The sequence below is a fragment of the Protopterus annectens genome, chromosome 11.part0 (genome assembly GCF_019279795.1).
Source record: "Protopterus annectens isolate FY-2018-M chromosome 11.part0, PAN1.0, whole genome shotgun sequence".
NCBI lineage: Eukaryota > Metazoa > Chordata > Ceratodontiformes > Protopteridae > Protopterus > Protopterus annectens.
This window is the reverse complement of record NC_056745.1, coordinates 781,009,560-781,034,650: the sequence shown is the minus strand read 5'-3', so window position 1 is coordinate 781,034,650 and position 25,091 is coordinate 781,009,560.

The window sequence follows — 25,091 nt, the reverse complement described above, 5'->3', positions numbered from 1 at the left end:
ATAGCCAGTTACTTAGATAGTGGGTTTTCAGGAGTTTTTTGAATTGACAAAAGGAGGTGGTAGAAGTTATTTGGCTTGGTAGTGTGTTCCAGGTTTTGACAATGGCGTTGACAAAGAGGGACTTACCAGCTTTGTTTTTATGTTTGATGACAGTTATAAGGTTCTGGTTACTAAATCTTAAGGCTCTAGAGTGAATGTGGGGCTGAATTAGGTGCTGGAGTTATCTCAGGAAGGTAGTAGAGTTTGTGCGCTATAGAGAGTTGATTGAGTAGAAGTATATGAGGCAACTCAAGCCAGTTGAGTTGCTTAAGGGATAGACAGTGGTTTGACCTATATGAGGCCTCAGTAGCAAACTTGGCAATCCTGTTGTAGCAAGATTCCATTTTATTCAGATCAGTTTGGCGTAGATTGTCAAGATGGGAGAGGCGTAGAGGAGGGTGGATAGAAGATGAGTCCTTGCGATGGTTACTTTGGTGCGTTTTGTCAAACTATTTGTTCCTTTAGAGGAGACCAAGTTTTTTTATTAACTTTCTTAATGGTTTGTGCTATGTAGATGTTGAACCTCAGGTTATTGTCTATTTCTACGCCTAGCAGTTTAGCCTGTGTGGTTGGACTGATGTTTTCTTTGGAGCTAATGGTGAAATTATTATTTAGGGGAGGAGCTCTGCCAGGGCTGAAAAGAATTGGTTTGTTTTTTGGGGATTAAGAAGAAGTTTGATGTTGGTGAACCAAGTTTCGACTAGGGTGAAGTTATTTTGGGTAAGGATTTGCAGTTCACTAAGGGTAAGGGCAGCACATATGAGGGTAGTGTCATCTACATATTTTACTATTGAGGCAGTTTGAGAGGATGAAGAGATCTGATTTGTATATAGAGAGAACAGCAGTGGGCCAAGGATGGATGCTTGAGGGACTCATATGGTTACTGGCACCAGGGGGTGGCAATTGGTCCTGCAATAGGACTTCTTGCTGACGGGCAGATAAGTAGCTGTTGAACCATGATATAGAGGAGGGACTTATTTAGGTTGGATAGGGTATCAAGAAGCAGATTGTGGTTTACCATGTCAAAGGCTTTTGATAGGTCTAAGAATATGGGAGAAACAAATAGACCTTTGTTTCTGTGGTGGTTAACTATGTTGGTGAATGATAGTAGTGCTGTCGTGGTGCTATGGGAAGGTCTAAAGCCATGCTGGGATATGGAAAGTAGGTTATTATTCTGGAGGTACTGTATTAGTTGAGTATGAACAACTCTTTCTAATATTTTGGATAAAGGTGATAGGATTGCTATTGGGTGATAGTTTGTGAGCTCTAAGAAGTTGCCCCCTTTGTGCAGTGGAATTATATATGATGTTTTCCATGAAGTGTGGACTTTGCATTCTGAGAAAGATCTGTTTATGACATTATTTGGAGATTCTATGACTGCTCTCAGTTTGCAGTAGACCTTTGTTTTTTGCTTGTACTTTGCTGAAAAAGATTACAGGTCCCAGGACTGCTCCTTGTGGAACACCACTGGTTACAGGTTTGCTGTTAGAGATGGATTCCTCTAATTTGACTATGTGGGTTTTATCAGTGAGCCAGTCAGCGACCCATCTAACAATATATGGGTTTATACCAAGTTGGGTGAGTTTGTCAATGATGCCTGAGTGGGGGATAGTGTCAAAAGCCTTGGCTACGTCTATGTAGGCTGCATGTCTGGATTTCCCCTTGTCCATGGCCTTGGTGACTGTCTTGAAGAAGTCCACCAGATTTGAAAACAGACATGATCTCCCCTTGACAAATCCAAACTGACTAGGGTCACATGTTTGGAGATTACTTATACCTTTGTTAATAAGGTCCATGATGATTCGCTCTTTGGCCTTGCACAAAAGGCTAGTCAAGCTAATAGGTGTATAGATCCCAGGGTCAGTGGAAGCACCACCTTTCTGCACTGGGATAACAGTAGCAGTTTTCCATTCAGCTGGGACAAAGCCGGTGTTTATACTATGACTGAAAGAAAAAAAAAAAAAAGAGATTGTACCCAATGATTTGGCAATTCTTGTTGGAGCCCATGTAGGACACAGCCTGGGATGTTGCCAGGTCCCACAGATGCTGTGTTTTTGACCTTAGAAAGGGTATTTATGACCTGTTCTTTAGAGACACAAGGTAGGGGACAGGTGTTAGGGCTATTATGGGGTATGTGTGACGGGAACAAGGGAGAAGTTTTCACAGAACCTGTCTGCTAACAGGTTAGTTATGCCCATAGTCTCAATAAATGTGGCATTAACTACCTATTCGGCACAAATCTGGGCCTTACCTTTTAGGTTACGGATGTAACTAAAGAATGCCTTATGGTTGTCCTTAGTTGAGATAGCTAATTTAGATTTGCAATTTCCTTTACAGGATTTCACAAGAAGTCTTATTTGCTTGTTTAAGCTGAAGGGGGAGAGTTTCTCATTTAGGACTTGCTCCTGCTTACTCTTAGCAATTTCTTCCTCTTATTGTGAAGCATGTTAATGGCAGTTGTTCACCAGGCATGTCTGCTCTTCCTTGAGGAGCTTGTTTTGGTCCTATTAGGTACAGCTGAGTCAAAGTAGGATACAGATGTTTGTATAAAGCATTAGTTTTAAACTCAGCATAGTCGTTAGTTCCATCTGAGGGGGAGGTGCAGTAAAAGATATTTATATCATCCCATAAGAGATTATAATCTGCTTTGGAGAAATGTTTTAGTTTAGTTACTGCTGGGGGGGTCAGGTGTGATAGTTACTTCGAATGAGACTGATTTGTGGTCAAATCTCACCAGGGAAGCTCACATAGTGGGGGTGCTATAGTGGTCTCCCATACTGGTAAGCACCAAATCCAGGATGTTGGCACCTCTTGTGGGGGTGTCAACCAGCTGTAGTTAATGAAGTTGAGGAACCTTTGGGCAAGTGAATTTGAGCACAAGTAATTTAACCAGTCAATGCATGTATAGTTAAAGTTGTCCAAAACCATGGTGTTCAGATGTATCTTGCTAGACACATGTAGAACCAAATAGGCAGAGTGGGTATTCTGATTCATGAAGGGGGTTCTGTAGCTGGCAATAACTTGAACAGGTGTCCTACCAACAGTTACCTGCACCTGAGGTATCTCCAGGCGATTATCCTGTTTAACCAATCTGGAGGTATATTTATCTTTAATGAATATTGATACACTGTCTTCTTTAGTTTTCACACCTTCTGTTTGTGGTCTGAACATGTGGAAAGAGGTGTAACCTGGTATGGCTGGGGTGCTTTCCATAGCTCTCAACCTTCCATCGCCAAAATGAGGAACACTTGCTTTCATAATGTGGAACAACACATACTAATGGCTTACTAACAACTTCAACTAGGAAGGTCATAGGATGGTTAAAATATGCTGGTTTTACTTATAAAGAAGATCCTTTAATGAATCAATATGATTAATTTCTATTTACCAAGGATTTCACTTAAAACAATTCCTAACACTGAATGTGTGACAGACTCTTTCAAAGTGAAACTTTGAGGAACTTCGAGGAACATGAACTTTTTAACCCCCCCCCCCATTACTTTCCTCATAATGAGGTACACTTGAGAGATATGGACTGCTTTGCACAGCCTTGAACCAGGTCTCTGTGACTGCACAAATGTTTGCATCTTCCAAGTTGAGAACTGCTTCCAGTGAGTGCAGTTTCAGGTTAAGACTTGTAATGTTTAGCAGCATAACCTTGAGATTGTTTTTAGATGAAGATTTTACATTGAAAATTTTGCCCTTGAGACACTGCCCAATAAAGGCACTATGGGTTGGCAAGAGCATTAGCCAGCAGCTGAAATCCCAGCGGTGACAGATGACGACCATCTCTGGCAAAGCATCGAGGTCTGTCAATCATGATATCCCAGGCTGACAGATACTGGATCCCCCTTAGAATGACAGAGAGCACACCTGCAATACCAGGCGACAGCTCTTACCACACTTTTTGGCCACCAGACCAGGACCAAAACACTAAAGGTGGAGGTGTATCCACATTCACCAAGGATATTCACAACACCAGGCTAGTTGCCCAACACAATGCTTCTGAAATTCTCCAGGTGCAACTAAACTAACACTAGGTAAGACTGCAATCCAAATTGTAGCTTGCTACAGATCTCCCACCATGCCCCAATATTCTCACTACACCTTTCTAAACATACTGGAAAATATTAAGACACAACCAAACACCCTAATACTGGGTGATTTCAACTACCCTGCCATTAACTGGGAAAACTACTCATTTACCAACACATTTGCCCAACAGTTCTTGGAATTCATAAATTCCAATGCCCTGGATCAACTAATCCTTAGTCCTACCAGGGGCTCCCTCCAATATCCTAGACCCGGTCATGACCAACATGGGAAATAAATGCTCCACACCTATGGTTACCCCCTTGTTGGTCAGGTCTGACCATAAGCTAACCACCCTTGACATCTACATCCCACCCCCACCCCCCAGTAAGGAAACCTCCGTAAAAACTTATCCAAAGTCAACTTCATGTTACTCAAGTCAGAAGTGACAAACTTTATGACACCCATGCAGATAGGATCTGAAAGTTTGACTGCTGAATCCTACACTAAGGCACTGTATGAGCACATCCACTTGTGCATGAATCGTGCCATCGCAAATAGAACCAAGATGCTCTCCTCCAAAAAATGAAGCCAGTCTGGTGGTCCCTTGCCATAAACAAACTTTACAACAAAAGGAAGAAACTGTCACAGAAGAGAGGAAAATCCCAGGGTGCAAAAACTCCCTTATCAGTCTCAGTAAGAAGCTAAGATCTCTCATAAAATCCTGCAAAGCTAGTTACGAAAATAAAATTGCCAAAGAGTCCAAAGACAACTACAAGGCATTCTATAGCTATGTCAAGAATCTAAATGACAATGCTCAGATTTGCTCTGAGCTACAACAGAATGGCATTAAATATACTGATCCCAAGGATATTGCCAATATCCTGGTAGATTGATTCAGTGCAAAGTGCACCCCATAAAGGGCCCATATGAGAAAGAGGTTAATAATAATATAGCACAGATAGACTCACAGTCTGTAAAACATAACTTGTTACTAGTTCACATCCAAAATATCTGCTTATCTCAGTATTAGAATCCTGAACACCATCACACAAGCTGACTGTCTTAGTCCTTTGAGTCACAGAAGCAGTTTAACAGAAAGGGGATCAGGAAGACATGCTGGAGGAATAATTTACTACACGCGCCCAGCACATGCATCCCACATCAAAAAAAAAAAAAATCAGTAAAGAAAGGGCACAAGGGCAGTAAATTGACTGAACTGACTGCAGCATTTGAAGAACAGAAGCTTTATACATAGAGGATATAACAAACAAGTAGTGCACAACACTATAACTATGGCAGGTGAATTGAGAAAAGATAGGGGTAGACCGTTCTACCATAAAAAACTAAACATCAATAATGTGAATAGCTATGAAAGGACGAATGTGGAAAATCTTAAATCACAGAGGGAAGGTACCTTCCCCTGTCGGACATGCATCAGTGCTGTAGGCAAAACGAAACCGACACTGCGTGAGCGATAGAGAACATCTATACTATATAAATAAAAGAGAAGAAGATGCCACTAACGCTTTAGCAAAACACGTTATGGATAAAGGGTCTACACATCATTTTAAGTTCAAAGTTTTAGAATTAGTTAAGGTTGACAGTAGATTAGGGAACGTCAGGAATCGTACAGAAGAGCTAGAGAACAGGTGGATTCTTAGACTTCAGGCACACATACATGGTTTAAATGATAAAATTACTTTAAAACCTTTTTAGCAGCTAAGGCTTTTTAATTATTATTAGTGTTAGTATAAAAATTATAAATGTAGAGTTTATCACCTAATATTGAAGTCTGAAGAAGCGTTACTCTAACGTGAAAGCGCTTACTGTTTGGTGCAGTTCTGCTATAATAAAGGTTTTTTTCCATACAAGACTCGTGGATTTCGTGCCATTGGTGTGCCTTTGAGCCTATTTTGCTGTTTGCAGAAAGGGGATCATTCATCACACGATCACCTGCATAAATATGTACATTGCTATTCCTCAGTTACCTAACACATGCAATGTAGGATCAAATTCTGTATTACTGTCCTGAGACTGTGTGGCATACTGTGTGAAATGCTCATATAGCAAAGATGAGTTACTGTTATGGCAGTTACAAAGGGTCACTGCTGTTAGAGGGGTGATGGAAAACCCCATGTTCAATTAGGATGCACACTAGTCTGACTATCATTTAACCTCATATTCTATCATCTCACTTGAATGATGTACCAGTAATCTGTTGCAGTAGGATTGCATGAATATTCCATGCATGAGGCCTACTGATTACAATGGAAACAAGATAGTGGAATAGGTGTCTGTAATTCCATGTGGATATACTCTCTGTCCAAATAGCCCACTATAGTTACTTGCATAATGTACCAGCTCTACAGCTACAATGACATAATAATCCAGTAGAATACTGTATAGGTTACAGATTTACCTTGCAAATGTAGCAGTGGACACAACTGTAGTCCAAGGCTGACTCTGTCTGCTGCAAGCAGTACACAGCCAATACATGGATAGGTACAGGGTGTGTGAGTTACCTGGCATCAATTTTAATATATGAATGTCAGTAGGAGTAAGGTATTAGTCCTGAGGTTCCGAGGTTGTCAGTGAATGTGCTATGCATTGTGTCTCTTAGCCAAAGCCAGGGCATACAGAGCACACCTACATCTGTCTACAGGGACATCAACAGGAGGTTCCTCCTCTGAATCCTCTTGTGATTGTGGCTGTGGTGACCTAGGCACTGATGGGGGGCTGTGTATACCTTCTCTTTGCTGATCCTGCTGCAGGTGTTTCCACAGTATCAGACTGTGTAGCATAGCACTTACAGTGAATATTTGTGCACTTGTGTGTGGAGTATACTGCAAGGCTCCACCAGATATATCGAGCACCAGAACCATGATTTCAGAAGCACAAACACATGCTTTATGATGTTCCTAGTTTGTGCGTGTGGCTCAATATTGCATTCTTCTTTGGGTATGTGTGCATTTCTGATGGCTGTTATCATCCATGCTTCCAGGGCATAGCCGGCATCCCCCAGTAAATGGCCCTGTGGGATGTCCCCCCTAGCAAACATCTGGTACTGCTGTGATGTGTGCCAGATCTGAGAGTTGTGATAACTGCCAGTGTTGCCAGCACACACATTCATGATAATCTCCTGGGCATTGCACGGGTCTTGGCAGTTGGTTATGTGGTATCCCTTGATGTTAACGTACATTCTACCCTGCTCACCAGGTAGTGCCTTGATGTGTACATGAGTGCAATCTGTAGCACCCAGTACTTCAGGCTAGAGTGCTACATGGTAGAACTGTTGCATATTGCTGGCCCTCACCTCAGGGGAAAGGGAAAAAGATATGTGCTCACTGTCATGTAGAGCATGTGGAGTATCCTAGATGCCTGTGACACCCCATCATGTCCACAGTTGGTTTAGAAAAGTACCCATAGCTAGTATCCTAATGGCTACACATACCTTAGTTTCAGCTGGGATGGATTCCCCTCTGTTAGTTCTGGCTCTGAGTTGAGGGTGGCAGAGCTGACTGAGTCCTTGTAATATGTCCCTCTCCACCCTGTAGTGCTCTACAATCTCCAGCTCATGTAGATCCTGGAAGGTCACCCTGGTGTCAACATCTTCTCCTTCTTGGCCTAGGCCTATTGTCAACAACACCAGCAACACTTACTTCAGCATCTAGCACATACAGATGTAGAATAGCTGAAGCAGCCCCTAGTACTATCTCAGTTAGAATTTCCAAGTCTGTACTTCAGTTGTTCAGAGTGTAGGGTGTATGCATACTTTATACAGTTCTGGAGTAGGTCCACCATGTGTGATTGGCTAATTATGATGCAGTTCACCTGCTCAGGATATAATTGTCATGATTTAAAGGCCCTACTTTAGTGCATGAAGCTGTGCTGTGTGCAGTGCCATGCAGCATACTTATGCAAAATGGTATATTATTATTGAATACATCCAATTTCCATTAATACCTGTCTACCTCATGACTGGTCTGATTGTGCAAACAAGCTAAGCTACTCCCAAACCATTTGCAACAAGCGGTGTGCTGTGCAAACATGAGCACTAAGCACAAAAAACTCCTAAAACTGACTTGACACACCCCCTGATGTCATCTACATCCAGTGAAAATGTGCATACCATGTAGGAGCCTGCACAAAGTGGATATCCGTACACAGTTGCTCCCTTTTACAAGTTAACACATCTATGGCATTTACCCCTCATTTGCATAATATTCATGTTGACAGCCTAGAAACTACATTGTTCATAGCTGTGTATGCTGGTTAACAGCATGAAAGCACGATTGTGCAGTCCTGTTGCAAGGTCTTATAGTACTTTTGTCTAGAATACATTATACAGTATTCTTTTAAATCTTTTATTTTTAGTTTTATGTTAAACGTGTTTGTCTATGACATAATTCCTGCTGTTTTCAGACATCCACGGTGTCTGATTTCAATAATTATGTATGGGATCTTACCTTTTCAGGAGAATTATGTCCATAGTTGTAGAGTTTTACATCCCCTTCTTTTAGTGTAGACTCCTATACATGGAAAATGTCTGCATATACTACTAACATGGACATGGAGTCTACACAGAAGCATTATGGGTTGTTGGATTGCTCCACCTAGTTGATTTGAATAAAATTCAGCTATTTACGCCAAAATTTGCATTGCACGAAAGGTTCCGTAGTTGCGCATGCATGTGTGTGATTGCATACTGCTACATGGAGTTTATTGAATATAAAATTGTTCACACCTGTGTGCAGGGGAAAAAATTCATGTAAGCTTTATTCAATTTCCCTTACAATTTATACATTTTTTTAAATATCTCAACAACCAAGTAATACAGACAGAACTCCTTAGCCTCATACAAAATTTCTCTGTTGGATGAATTAAATACTGCTGACATACTGTATGTCTGTAACTTGAGTAGTTGCTGAGATAATGTAAATTGTTTACAAAATATTACAGATGTAATAGTTACTCCCTGAGATTCATGAACAGTATTTGTCCATGCAGGAGCAGTGTAGCTGCTCCTGCACAGAATATGGCTGCCGAGCGACCTAGGAACATGCTGTATTGATGTACACGAGTGAGCTGACACTGTTCCTGCACAGAAACACATGTGGGATGCTAATTACCTAATTTGCTGGAGAAAACCATGCAAATGAGGTAAAACAGTGATCCAGGAAGCAGGCAGGTAGCCGTGCAGGAACAGTGTAAGCTGCATAAATGAATTTGAACACTAGCTGAATACATTTCTGCAATAAATAAAACAGAGCCATGACAACTCCAATAAAAGCTTGTACTCTAACCTGTAGGCATGCCAATGGCCAGATATATGGCCATTGGTATCTTAAAGTGTTTGCTTTATTAAAAAATAAAAGTTTATTATTTTATGGCCGATGTCGGCTATTTAAGGATAGGGAAGCACCGTGGAAACAGGATCATGGGGAAAATACAAAAATAAATAAGAAAATTCCATTTTAGGGAAAAGCTGCATTTTGCCATTATAGTCAGTGGCAAGCAGAATCAAAACAATGGCAGGAAACAGTGGTTGCTAAGGGGGAAGGCTCATGTGTAGTTCAGTAACTATGGATTAAGGAAGTGGGGTATGTAAATGAGGGGACTTATACGGAATCACAAATTTCTTCTAAGTGTCACACTGCACCTAACCGTGTAGGTACTGTAACACCATCTTGTAGGCAGGAGGAGCAACTAACATGAAAAGGGTGTGTGTCATGCTTGCTGTAAGTACATTGGAGCTCCTTTGCCTGGGTTTGTGCTTAGCTAAAAACAGCTAAGAGAGAGAGTGTGTATGAGGCTGTATACACTTATCCCATGAACTGAGGAGCATGTTCGTGCCCAGGGGATGCCATTTCTTGCTTTTTACAGTAGTTAAATGGGTCTGGGCAGTACAACAGGGCTTAAACCTGAAGGATATAGGAACAGAAAAAGGAAATAACAGAACAAGGTAAATGCAGTACAAATCAGCAATATGGGATACTGCAACTCATAATGGGCCATTGAAAACGCTCAATAATACAGCCGGCAGGTGGCTGCATAGCTGAAAATGAGAGGAGATGTCAAAAGAATAAAAGGCAACAGTACAATAAAGGAGAAATGAAGTAGAAATCACTACTATGGGACTCTTGCAACTCACAATGGGCCAGGCAATGCACACAATAATACAGCTGCTAGGTGGCTGCATAGCTGAAAATGGGAGGAGATGTAATAAATAAATAAATAAATAAAGGGCAACAGCACAATAAAGGAGAAATTAAGTAGAAAGCACTAATATGGGACTCTTTTAACTTACAATGGGCCATGCCAAGCACACAATAATACAGCTGGCAAGTGGCTGCATAGCTGAAAATGGGAGGAGATGTAAGCAAAAAACAATTAAAAAAGGGCAACAGCAGAATAAAGGTAATCATGCAGAAATTACCAGCAATGCCTGTAACACTCACAGTGGCCAAATCAAAGCCATAAGTAATATAGGTGGCAGCTGGAATATACCATAGTCAGCCAATCATACAGGCAGCATCTGCAGCACAATAGTATAATGTATGGAAATACCTTACAATTTGTTTTTTTCCCACAAACTCTGCACCACTGGTGTATATATGCGGGGGAATTTTAACTGGAAAAGTGTTAGGGGTGGCCATTGCTTTGAACCATCAGTATGTGATAGAGGCTGATGGTGGAGAGGAGGATAATGCTGACAACCACCACAGACCAAGGAGGAGAAGAATGTTCAGATGCAGGCTACCTACCAGTGACTACATGAACTGGAGATAGCAAAGTGCTACAGGGTGGACAGAGATGTACTTCAGCAAATCACTGAGCTGTGCTGGCCTCAACTCAGAGCTAGAATCAACAGAGAGGAACCCATCCCAGTAGATACCAAGGTATGTGTAGCCTTAAGAATTCTAGCTACAGGTACTTTCCAAAGACCTACTGGGGATATCTTGAGGGTCTCACAGGCATCTGCATCCAGGGTACTCCACCAGTTCCTGAATGCCATGCTACCACATGTCGGTGAGCACATTTACTTCCCCAACACCCATGAGGAGAGGACCAGCAATATGCATCTCTTCCACCATGTAGCAGAATACCCGGAGGTATTGGGTGCCATAGACTCATGCACATCCACATCAAAGTACCACCTGGCAAACAGGGTAGGGTCTACATAAACTGCAAGGGCTTTCCCTTCATCAACTGCCAGGTTGTGTGCAATGTCCTGGGCAATAGCATGAATGTGTGTGCTTGCAGCCCAGGAAGCTATCAGTACACCCACATCTGGCATTCGTCACAGCTGTACCAGGCATTTGCCAGTGAGGGCATTCCATATGGCCATCTGATGGGGATGTTGGCTAGGCACTGGAGCAATGGATGATGACACCCATCAGAAATGCACACATACCCACACAAAAATGCCATAATGAGGCACGCGCACAAACCAGGATAATTATAGAACATGTGTTTAGGATGCTCAAGTCACGGGTCCGCTGCCTTGACATATCTGGGGGAGCCTTGCAGTACTCTCTAGCCACATGTGCACACATGTTCATAATATGTGCCATGCTACACAATATGATCCTGCAGAAACAGCTGCAGCAGTAACAGCATGGGGAATGGCCACAAAGCCCACCACCATTGAAAAGGTCCCAACAGGCACAGAGGGACTCAGAGGAGGAGGCCCCTGAGCCTGTTGCATAGACAGATGGAGGTGTGCCCAGTATGCTCATGCCTTATCAAAGAGGCAATGCATAGCACACAAACTGACACTGTAGGGATCCCAGGGACTGACACCTCTCTCTGACTTGCACACACAGTAAAATGGATGACATACATATCACATTACCTGTAACTTACCATGTATAGGCAGTGTACTGTGCGCATCCAACATAGGCAGCCCTCAAGCACTGTCCTCATAACTGCTGCAACCACAAGGTAAGTCAGTCTTCTTAACAATAAATGAATGAAATAGTATGTTCTGCTAGCATATCTATGGTAATTCTGCATGTATGCAAGAGAATGGGGTGGCCTACTGGGATAGCAGCACACACCTGACAGCTATGTGGGATGCCAGGAAATGTCTGGCCAAAACTGGCCTCCACACACTTTGCAGTAGTACCCAAGGTGGCAAATTCCACTGTAGTGTAGGTGTGGGACAACTAAGTGAGGGATTATAGGTCACAGGCATGAATGTCAGGGTGGGCATCCCATAACCACCCCTCACACCCATACAGCAAGTCAGCTGTAGAAAACCACAGATAAATGTCTGGTAAAGGCACACAAATGGTGGTAATGTTGAATTAACCCCCTACAGACTTACACAGTGATAGCACAGCAAGACCCACAGTTTCAGTAAGGCTGTGAAGGGTAAGAAGTCTGAAAGTGAAATGTATGGCAGTACAATCTGACCTGGGCTCTTTACTAATATGCCTCCAGTCCCCAAGACAGGGCACAATAGTATGGTAAATGGAACCAAAATGTAAAGCAAATATCAGCACAGCCTATGCAAATGAGTACAGTGGACAGGTGTGCCCCCCCATATACCCACACAAATGCAGTAACATATATGTTTGCATGGAAATAGCAGCATAGCACACATTGGTAGGGCTGTACCAATACACATGAAAACATGTTGTCTGTCCACAATATGCAGGGGTCAATGAGCTATGTGTGGTTAATACTGTCTTGATCTGGCCAGCACATTCTCCTGGCAGTCATCTTGTACTGCCCTAGGTACAGTGCTGCCTTTGACAGGGCCATGTGCAGATAACTGCAGTGCCAACTGCTATGCATGTCAGTGACACCCACTGCTCTGCCAGTGACATACCTGGAAGTCACAGTGCTATGTGATATGCTACACATATTAGTGACATCTTGAAGGATGTGTAGCAGAGTTGTCAAGTCTTTTGTGAATATAAGGGTTGTGTGGTACTGTTGACAGTGGTCATTCTCAATAATCCTTTTTCTTATGTTTGCTTTTACAAATAATGGACATGCCTGCACAGTTGAATGCACTCTGTACCCACACTCATAACTCCCAACCTCTGACAGCAAGATGTCTGGACAAGGGCAGAAAGAAAAGTGAAACAGAGGCACAATGACAGGCATGTGTTGTAAATATCACCCTTACATACTGAGAAAGTTGGTAGAGTGAGGGGTTTGCAGTAGTAGGAATTGTCTAAAGGTTATGTATTTGGAAACAGTAGTGTCTGTATTATTTTGTAACATCACACTTCAATTATATGTAACTAACTTGCCATAAAAACACAATGTTATGTAGAAAGGATGAAACTTCCAGCCAAACACCTGGACAACCTGCCAAAAAATGTACAGGTCAGAGGTATGTACACACAAGGATATGAAATCTCAGGTTAGAAAGATACCACACAAGTAGGAGATCCCCAGCCAGTATATCACCAGGTTGCTAGACTGTTCACACAGCTGTGTGTAATTACTACACTGGTTGTAGCCACACCTCACAAATGGCCTTGTTGGGCAAGAATTTACATAGTTGCCCTCATAATATTGGTCTATGCATCATACAACTACTATTTGTGTGTGTGTGTTGTGTGTGTGTGTGTGTGTGTGTGTGTGTGTGTGTGTGTGTGTGTGTGTGTGTGTGTGTGTGTGTGTGTGTGTGTGTGTGTGTGAGACCATAGGTCCAAGTATTAGGAGACTCTTCCCACTCAGTACACTTTATATTGCCCTACTTCACAAGATCTGTTGCTTTCATTCACCTTAGAAGTACCATTGGACACCAATCACCCCTATAAGCTCTGTAGTGCCTGTGATAACTGCATAACACTATAGGTAGAGGTTATAATCTCAATACTGGCAAGTGTGTGTGTGTGTGTGTGTGTGTGTGTGTGTGTGTGTGTGTGCGCATGTGTGTGTGACAGTTGTGTATGTGAGAGTGAGGGTGTGTGTGTTTGTAGGTGAAACAGGTTTAGGCTATTCCCACTCTCAACACTTCCCAGTGCCCCACTTTATCATTCATGCTGATATCATTCCCCTTACTGGCAACTTTGGAAAGTTGTCAGCTCAATAAGCTCTGTAGCATGTGTGATACCTGTGTAACACAATAGTACAAATCACTAGCTAGATAGGGGCTCTAATCTCAATGCTGGCAGATGAGTATGTGTGTATGTTTGTAAAAAGAAGTATTTTGATAAGTCTCCCACCCACTGCCCTACTTTATCACTCCCGCTAGTGTCATTCCCCTTATCAGCACCTTAGGTCAGTTATCAGTCCAGTAAGCTCTGTAGCTCATGCGATAACTGTGTAACTCTATAGTGCGAATGACTAGATAGGCAGGGGTTCTGCTCTCAGATCTGGCAAATGTGTGTGTGTGGGTGTCTACGTGTGTATGTTTGTAGGAAGAAGTATTTTGACAAGTTACCCACCTACTGGCCTACTGTATCTGTCATGCCAATGTCACTCCTCATATAGGTTCATAGGTGTGTACTAGGCAAATGGCCCTGGAACCCTTACAAGCTTAGCCCATAGAAGTCCCCTGCCTGCTATTGTGCCACTTGACATTAGTTTCCAGTGACCTATCAAGTAGAGCCACTGCAGTGATTCCTTGGGTGAACTTTTTGTTACCCATCCACTCATCAAGATCTCTCTGGAACAGGGTCATCTATGTGCTTTGCTTGACATGTATGGGAAGTCTATTCCAAGGCATGTGCAATTTCTGGGTGAGGAACCTGTCCCTCCAGCATGTTGTGTTGATTGTGGTAATGAGGTTGAGGTCCCTGCAGTGTGTGGTGCATTGACATTGGGATGTCTTTAGATGTAGCATCTGTAAAAGAGCTGGGTCAGACATGGCTGTGCAAGTCAAGCAGAGATCACCTCTAAGTTGGTGATATAAGACAGAATAGCTAGAGTCTTTTGAGTTTGTCTATGTAGGACATGTGTTTAATGCCTAGGATCCTCATTGTGAGGTACTTCTGTGGCCTCTCCAGCTGTTGCAGGTGTCTAGTGAGGTACATGCCAAATGGGTCATTATACTTGATGTTTGGTGTAATGAGGGAAGAATACACAGAGATGATGACCTTCTTCTTCCTATATGCAAAACCCTTGGTAATTAGATGTGCCACATAGAAGGATTTCCTGACCACAGTGGCAATGTGGTGGTTAAAAGAGAAGTTGCTGCCAACCTGTGTCCCCAGATCTCTTATAAAGCCTACAGTGTTCCCATTGATGTGGTACTTAGTGAGAACTGAGATTTTACCAAAGGGGCTGATGATACATTCTGTGGTGTTTAGCTTCAATCCATGGTTTCCTCACTAGTCAGTGGTCTCAGTGAGGCCTTTCTTAGGATGTCTGCATCACTTGTGGAGTTAATGATTGCTCCCAGCTTGCAGTTGTCTGTGATCTTGGTCAGTCAGAGTTCCTTTGTGTTGGCCTGGACTCCTGAGAAGTACATGCTGCACAGGAGAGTACCCAAGACTGATCCCTGTGGGACTCCACTAGTGACTGGCTGGCAGTCTGAGTTGGAGCTCACTACTTTCACACTGTATGTTCTATCTGTGAGCCAATTTGCATGCCCCCGCTAGTGATATAGGGGTCGATGCCTTTTTGGTGGGTTCATCCATAATTCTTGACTGAGGAATGGTATCAATAGCCTTGGCCAGAATGATGTAAGCTGTATGCAGTGCCTTACTGTCATACGCAACCCTGGTGACTGACTCAAAGAAGTCAACCAGATTGAGCAGGCATGATCTCCCTTTCACAAAGCCAAACTGTGTGGGGTCCAGAGTTAGGGGATTACCTATATGTTTGTTGATCAGGTCCCTGATAATGCACTCCATAGCTGTACATATCAGACTTATCAGGCTACTGAACTGATAATTCCCAAGGTCTGTAATTGCCACACCTTTATAGAGAGGGATGACTGTAACAGTGCACCATTTGGGAGGGACAAAGCCAGAGGTGAGGCTGTGACTGAACGGGGCACACAGATGTGGTGCCAGATATCTTTGTAGTTTATGTAGAACACAGCCAGGGATAATTTGGGGTCCCATGGAAGCTGTATTCTTGCCTATGGACAATGCAGGTGTAACCTGGGTGGCAGTAATCCTGGGTGCATGGCATTCTTCTGGCATTTTGATTGTTCCCCTAGGGAGGTGGGAGGGGTAAAGCTGGCATTGAATGTGTTAGCAAGAATGTTGGCAATAGCTGTTGGTTCAGTATAGGAGGTAGCATTGTGCAGTTACTCAGAGCACTTCTGGGTATTGGCGTGGAGGCTCTTGATATCACTAACAAAGTATTTGTGATTGTCAGTGTCTGCTGCAATTCTGCCATCATATGTAGCTTTAGATGATTTCATGAGGGATCTCAAGTTATTGTTGAGGCTAATAAGGGAGTTTTACCACTCTTGGGACTCTACCTTTTTTTGCAACAGTTTCTTCCTTCTGTTGTATAGGTTATTAATGGCAGGGGACCACCAGATTGGCCTCCAGTTTGCAGAAAGTGTCATTGTTCTGTTGGGTATGGCTAGTTCCATTCATTGATGTAAGTTTGTACAGTGCACTTGTGTATGATTCAGCAGTCATGCAGGTATATTCCATTGGCATGGGTGCTGTGAAGTTACCCACCTCTGTTTTTATGAGTTCAAATTCAGCTTTGGAGAAGTTTTTCAAGGTGATGACCTTTATGGGGGTGTGGGTGAGATGTGGATTTCCATGGTTATTACTCTATGTTGGACCTGCCCAGGTAGCACTTCACTACTGTTGTCAAGCAATGGTCCCATATGTTAGTAATCAACACCGGTTAAGGATGTTTTTTAATCTATTGGGTGTCAGAATGAGCTGGTCCAGGGCATTGGAACTGATGAATTCCAGGAAGTGTTGGGCCAGTGTATTGGTGCCTGAGTATCTTACCCAGTTGATGCAGGGATAGTTGAACTCTCCTTGCATGAGAGTGTTGGTTTGGACCTTGATAATTTCCAGGGTATTGAGGAATGTAGATTGAGAGTCTAGGGATATGGATGTGGACCTATAGCAGGCTATGACCTGGATTGCACTATTACCTAATGTCAGTGGTGCCTGAAGTATCTCAGATGCATTATGTTGTGATACTACTTTGGATGTGTGCATATCTGTTATTAATATGGAGACACCGCTGCCTTTGTAGCTGTGGTTCATGTTTTGAGGCTGACAGGTGTGAAATGAGTTATAGGCTGGTAGTGCAGGGGTGCTGTCTGCTGCTGTAAACCAGGTCTCTGTTACAGCACAAATATCAGTCCTCTTCATTTTGAGGAGTGCTTTGAGTGGCTGCATCTCGAGATGTAGATGTCTTGTGTTGAGCAGCATGACCCTCAGATTGCATATATGTATTGCTGTTACGATGGTAATTTCATTTGGAACACCACCTAAAAAGGCACTATAGGGGTGGCAAGACACTTAGCTAATACCTGGAAACCCAGGGGTGACAGATGCAGGCCATCTCTGGCAAGCCATCGCAGTCTGTTACTCATGTCATCCCAAGCAGACAGATATGGGATCCCATGAGAGTGACATCAGACACTTAAGCCAACTGTTGAAGTCGATCATTTGTTGTTTGTACTGCAGTATCATTCTGGGTGACAGTAGTATACTGCTCAGGGCTACTGTCATACCTGCCTGGCCCACATAATGTGAGAGCTCCACCATGTCTCTTTTCATATAGTCCATGGAGGTACATCTCAGGTCATTCACACACACATGGACAATGACAGAGTGATACTTGTACTTGTTGTAAAGTGACCTGACTGGGTGTGTTATGTGTTGGATTCTGGCACCTGATGGACAGCTGACTGTTACCTCCTGTGTGTTCAACCTAGTGAGTGGGACATCTGTGTGTCTCATTGATTCACATATGATTAGTGTATCAGGCAAGGCGTTTGGCCTTTGGGGCTTAGGTTGAGGGGCACACTGTGTAAGTGAGATATGTGTCCTGTGATTTGTGCTGTGTTGTGGTGGTTGAGTGGGTGTCTGTCTTGGTGGTCTCTGCTGTTTGGGTAAATGTCTATTGAGTGCCTCTGTGAAGGTGGGTTTGTGGTTATTGTTTGTATGTCACAGCTGTAATAATGGGTGTTCTGCAGGCATATGTGTTCCATGTGGTGTGTTGCAGGTGTTGACCCTTTTCCTCTTGACCAGCTAATCCAGTCTTTGCTAGAGAGTGCATATCTTCCAATTTGGAAATATAGGGGTAGCTCTCACAAGTCTGAGTGTTGGGAGTTTAGAGGATAGGGCTGTCTGTGTACATGAGGCAGTTGCAATAGTGCCGCAAAATTCCCAAGTGCAGCAAGTTAATGTGCAAAAGCACAAAGAACTGCATTTTAATCATGCCAGGAGGGGCAGTCATAACTACTAAGTACTAGAGCTAATTCCATGAGGAACAACTACTGCTGATGACTTTCAGGTGTGCTAGAATCATTAATAAAAATAACTGTTGAAGTGCAAAGCTATTAAGCTATTTGAAGTGCAGGAGTGACAGAACTAGCAAGATCTAAGGGGAAAAAAAACGGAAGGCAGACTTTCTGGCACCTGTAACAGTTTAGCTCAGCTGTGCAGTTATCAGCACCTATGGTCAATTATCAGCCAGTAAGCTCTGTACCACATGTGATAACTGCATAATTCTATAGTAGAAATTACTAGATAGGCAGGGCAAGTGTGTGTGGGAATCATATACTGTGTGTGTTATACCATTTTGAGTTGTATACCACCCTGTAAACTTCCCATCACCCTACATTACTAGGCTTGCTGATATCATTCACCTTAGAAGTACCTTGGGGCTAAGTGAAATTATGTAAGCTCCATGGCATGTTTGATAACTGCATGACACTATAGTAGAAATAACAAAATAGGTAGGGGTTCTACTCTCACTACTGGCAACTGTTTGTGTGAAAATCATATACTGTGTGTGTTATACCATTTTTAGTTGTGTACCACCTTGTAAACTTCCCATCACCCTACTTTACTAGTTCTGATGATGTCATTCACCTTAGTAGTACCTTGGGACTGAATGAAATTATGTAGGTGTCGTGGCTCATCTGATAACTGTGTAACACTATAGTAGAAATGACTAGGTAGGTAGTGGTTTTAATCTCAATACTTGCAACTGTGTGTCTTTGGTGAAGATCATATCCTATTTGTCTGATACTGGTTTGTCTACCATCCATACCTGATTACCACCTCCCAATGGAATTATTTTATACAGCGTGGTAATGGCATCTGCCTCACATGTAGCATGTTAAACCACTGTGCACACCATACCAGTCCTCTATACAGGTCTCTATGGAATACCAGATGTTTGGAACCTATATGTGATCTGTGTCCCTTAACAATGCCCATGTATTTGATATTATTGCCAAACTGGCCACAGTGAGTGTAGTGACACACATGCCAGCATTAGGCATCATACTGAAACATCATGCTGATACAACATCTGCTACACTATCACTTGTCCAGGCTTATAAAAGCAATACATGACTCCACATCCTATTTCTGGTGGGTTATCTCACCATCCATGATGGCATTCAGAACATTACGTGTTGTAAGAGGTAGTGTGTTATGTCCCATGCATGTAATCTACTTGGGGCATGTCATGTGTATGTCGTAGTATAGTACATCAAGGTGGACATGTAGGTTTACTAATCTGTCTATTGCCAACTGTGTTTATGTTACTGTGTGCACATCCTCTGCTTCAGTCCTCACTGTGTATATGTAAAGGATATATCATTTTGTCTCACTGTTCCACCCAGTGAACTTAGGAATGCATACCACAAACCTGTCATACACAGTATCATGCATGCCCTCATCAGCTGCATCACGTTTGAGTGTATGGGGAAGAAATGACAAGTCCAGCAGGTGTTAACAGGTAAATCTCTTGCAGTTAATGTAATGGCTACGCTTATGATGGACCTGCTGACAGTACTGCAGTAACCTGTTCTGTATATATGAGCCTGTAGTACTACACAACACTGAGCTGACATGTCTGAACACTACCTGCTTGTGACAAGTGGTATGTATAAAAGGTCACACTGTCTGACAACAATGTCAATTGAAGGTGATGGCATCCAAAAACAGTTACCAATAATCCAATACGAGTTGAATGCAATGTGCCATAAAGTACCACCAAGTAATGGTAAAAACAAAAGTTTATTCAATCCACAACTTCTTGGACTCACAAACAGATTAACGCTCTTCTATCGTAAAATCACAATCGCGTTTTCATCTCACAAAGTGGGACTTCATCAGATAACATCATTTAATATATTTTTTCCATTTAAATACCCTAATTGTGTTCCAATTAATTCCTGTTACCAATCAGGTACATTATTTGAGATTTAAACTATCGAATCAGCTTGGATCATACCTTCTTAATATTCATGATACTAATAAATATTAAATAGGTTAAAAACAACGTATTTAGACAATTAAAAACTTCAAATAAATACATGCCTAAATAGAAATAAGTAAAACAATGTCATAAAATGCATTACTAAAAACTAATCAAGTTGATTTAATCTTTATGTTTGAAATTTGTATATATTTTAGAGAAATGTTTGATCATGTTTTATGCATGACAGGTTAGTGACAAGCAGCGTTTATATACATTTGTCATTATATTAAGCCTAACTAAATAAAGTGCATTGTGTTTTATATTAATAATAAGTTGTATTTAAGCTTATATGAGTAATTCTTACTATATTATAACAAAGAATTTGTAAGTTACCTATATGTAACACCTTATCTAAAAAAAGTAAAATAAAAAAAGTAAAATAGTGCCATCTAGTGTTGAAAGACAAATATTTACTTTAAATCAAATCTTGTTTGATTTTAATCTTAAAATAGCCCCTATAGATAAATGTTCATTTAAACCTGGACTCCTACTTGCGTCCAGGTTAATCTGCCACCATAGCTCCTTGCTTTCGAGTATATCCTCCCAAGGACCTCCCCTAATATCGACATGTATCTGTTCTAAAACAAAAAATGAAAATGATGCTTCTTGACAAACCTTAGTGTGCTTAAACAATGCGTTAGTTTCTCTTTCTTTTAAAATATCATATGTATGTTCATACACTCTCTTTTTTAGGGATCTCTCAGTTTTTCCGATGTAGAATGATTGACATTTCTGACATACCGCTAAATAAACAACTCTTTGTGTTTCACAGTTATAATAGTTGTTTTTACTTATATTATGCTTTATGTAATAAATCATTGTTTATTGACTGTACTGGAGCTTTTCTCCCCGGGCCTCTACTGAAAACAGATATTTATGTCCAGTTAGACTAGCCCGGTCAACAAATGTAAAATAAAATAAATAAAATAGTTATCAATCTTTTTCTACTTTCTAAATATATTTCCCTTTTATTCATTGTAAATGCACATTGTGAGCATCTCCCACATTTAAATGTACCTACATGTCGATTGGGTTCTGTTCTGTCAGTGTTCCCTATTCTTTCTATCATATTACGAACATTTGGGGAATTTCTAAATACTATTTTGGGCGCAATATTCCTTATCTCTTCCATGTCAGTTAATGCTGAAAATTTCTCCCATTCCTTGTTAAGAATTCCCCTTATATTTTTGTTGAAGGAATTATACTCTATCACCAGTCTTCTTTGAAAGTTTTCCCCATTCTCTGAGTTTCCTTCGTGTTCACCTTCTTTTATATTGATTTCTTCTACACCTTTTATAGGGTGAAATCTCCCTTCTCTACCTCTTTCTACTTCACTTCTGATGTCTTTAATGAAGTCTATGGGGTAACCTTTCTCCAAGAACATATTTTCCAATTTATCACATTCTATGGAAAAGTCTTCATTTCGACTAGTCATTCTAGATCCCCTCACAAACTGTCCTTTTACAATATTTTTCTTACTGTGTAGGGGATGTGCACTATTAAAGTGTAGAAAAGAATTTACATATGTTGCTTTCCTATACACTTTTGTTTCAAAATTGTGTTCAAACTTATAAACTTCTACGTCAAGATAATTTAAAACATCTCTATTCAAAACATAAGTGAATTTCAAAAAACTTGTTGTGGTGCTAATATATTCCATAAATTCCAAAAACTTGTTTTCACCCCCTATCCAAAAAATCACTATATCATCCTTACACACTGTTGCATGTATACACATCTGGTACATGTACATATAAAGCTGTACCTTGCCTATGACATGGTCGGTGTGTTCCCACTCTGCCATAATGCCTTTTGGGAATATCTTCAGGGCCACAGCCTTCAGTCATACAGAAACCTGGAACATAAAAAGGAAAAAAACATGTCAGACTACATTCAGTCAGTGGTACTAACAGCAATAATGCATCCTGACTAATAAGGTGCATACACCTGTATGTGTACCTATAACGAATGCAAGCAGACAGCACCTTACATAGTATTACATAGCTACACTGTACTATATTCACACTGTGCATTAGACCCATATTAGCATGCCCCTGCATTAATGGTATGGATGAAAGGCATGTGGCATTGGTATCATCATATGCAAAGGGTGTGGTGTGGGTTTGCCAGAGGCCTAGGCTGGGCCATACGGTTGACATCATGTGTGTGTGTGTTTGGAGGGGTATCCAATAGATGGGCTGTAGAGAGGTGCTGTGTGTGTCAGGAGGTGACCTGCCTGTGATACAGATGTGCGTGTGTATGTACGCATACAGTTACACCATGTAGCTGTTCTACACAGGGGTATGTTGGACAGCTGTGGACTGTACATGGCAGGGTGTCCAGTTCACCGTCTCCAGCCATGGACATGGGAACTGGTCCTGCCAGAGGCATCAGTGATACCACCAGGCCCAAGGCCAGATGCAGTTCTGCTTTCTGATGGTGTTTGCTGTCTGCTGGATCTTGTCCCTGATGGGATCAGACAGGACCACATGCCCATGGCTTGCTACGGTGTGATGTGGACAGCAACTCTCCCTTCGTTAGTGCTGGTGTCACTGCCATTATGGGAGTGTGAAGTTGCATGGCCCAGTAGACTCTCAGCTGTTGTAGAAGCTGACCTATGTCCACATGGCCAATGCCCATCTCCCACCACATGCTATTTTACAGACATGCCAATGTCGAGGATTGCCAAGGTCTCACCCGACCGTCTATTCATGACCTCAGTATTTTGATGTGTGGTCTCAAGAAGGTCATGTATGTTGCCATATAAATCAGGAAGAGTTGCATCCACAACCCTGAGTATTTGTCTGGTGTGGCATTCACTACATGCCTGTGCATCCATGACAACCCAAAACATGTATCTGGTGACTCCTGCTGTGGTACTTCGACAGGGCATTGATGAGCAGTGGTCATCCTGTGTGCACTCCTGTCCATCCGCCTGTGTGACACTTTGCCTGCACTCTGGCTATGGCCAGTGTCTACACTCACACCTACCATAGTCACCACACTAACCTGTTCAATGCCACCACCTGCCAACTGTCCATCATCTGTGGCCACTGGTGAGGGGGTACATGTGGGCATTGTCACTGTGTGCAGGGATGGTGTGGACAAAAGTGGCTGCCAACCAAAGGCACAGATTCAGCCCCTGACAAGCCCATCTGTACCTCATTATTTCTATCATAATTGTCAGAGTCTGTAGAGATAATGACATCAGTTTCCAACTGTGAGGGAACCCAAACCCCATTGCCACCTGTGAGAGGAAGACAGCATATGTACATTAATACCTGCACTCTGAGTGAGGTGGCAAAAATCTGTTACACAGGCCACACATTACCCAAATGGTGGCATGCATGACACATGGCCCTCATCATCATGCATTGCAGCCAGTTTTACTACATGTAACTAACAATATAGAAGTCTGGGATACATGATTAGTGTTAGTAAGTGATGGCCCTTCCTCAGCACAGACTGCACCCATGTACACATCATTGCTGTTCACCTGTGTAGCACAGTGTCAAGTACTACAGAACATACCTCACAACTATACAGATCCTTGCAGGATGTGTAGATATCTGGCTCATAAGTTTGCTCTGTTTCTCACAATCCCTGTGTTTCTATGATACAAAACTGGGATGATCTGAGGAGTGACATCACTGATTAATGACATACATTTGGTTTCAGACTTCCATACCATCAGTAAATGTATGGTCACACAATTCTTGTTACACCACCAACCTTCTAAGCTTACAGTGGATATGATAAGTGTACACAACCCTGTCAACATGCCATGTTCTTATACTATATGAGATGACACCGCAATAATGCATTCAAATATGTTACATACCTTTCATGTGACACATGACCTGTGCAATCCAATCAATAAACAAACAAATGTGTTATGTGTGATATTTAATGACTGCAATATGTACAATATGGTGTTTGCATAGGTGTGCACACCCTTAAAATGATACTTTCTTGAAGCACCTTGTATGTGACTTACAGCATTCACTCTTCTTGTGAAGGTGTCTATCAGCATGGCACATCTGGACTTGGGCATTATATGGCCACTCTTCCATGCAAAGGTCACCCAACTCTGTCAGATTACAAGGGTGGCTCATGTGCATAGCCTTCATCAGGTCACACTAGGGTATGTCTATCTGATGTAGGCCTAGGCTCTGGCTGGGTCAATCCATAACCATTAGTGTGTTCAGGTGGAACCTTTCTTAAGTAGCTTTGGGTGTATGCTTCAGGTCTTTGTTATGTTGAATGCTGACTCCCCTCCCCATCCTCAGCATTCTTGCAGACACCTGATGGATTTTGACCAGACGTGGATGTTATTTGGAACTGTCCCAAATTAACACCACCATGACTAGAGGCCCAGTTCTGGCTTTGGAAAAGCATCTCCACAGCAGGCACTGCCACCAACGTGATTCACCATGGGGATGTTGGTGTTCAGGTTAAGAGGGGTTTTGCTTGTGCACCGCACATACCTTTTTGGTATTGTGCCTGTGAGGTCAACCCATAGTCTCATTAAACCATAACACATTTTCAAGCATGGATTTGGGAGACTTGATGTGCTGTATTACAAATTGTATCCACCCCTGGATTTTTTTTGGTATGGG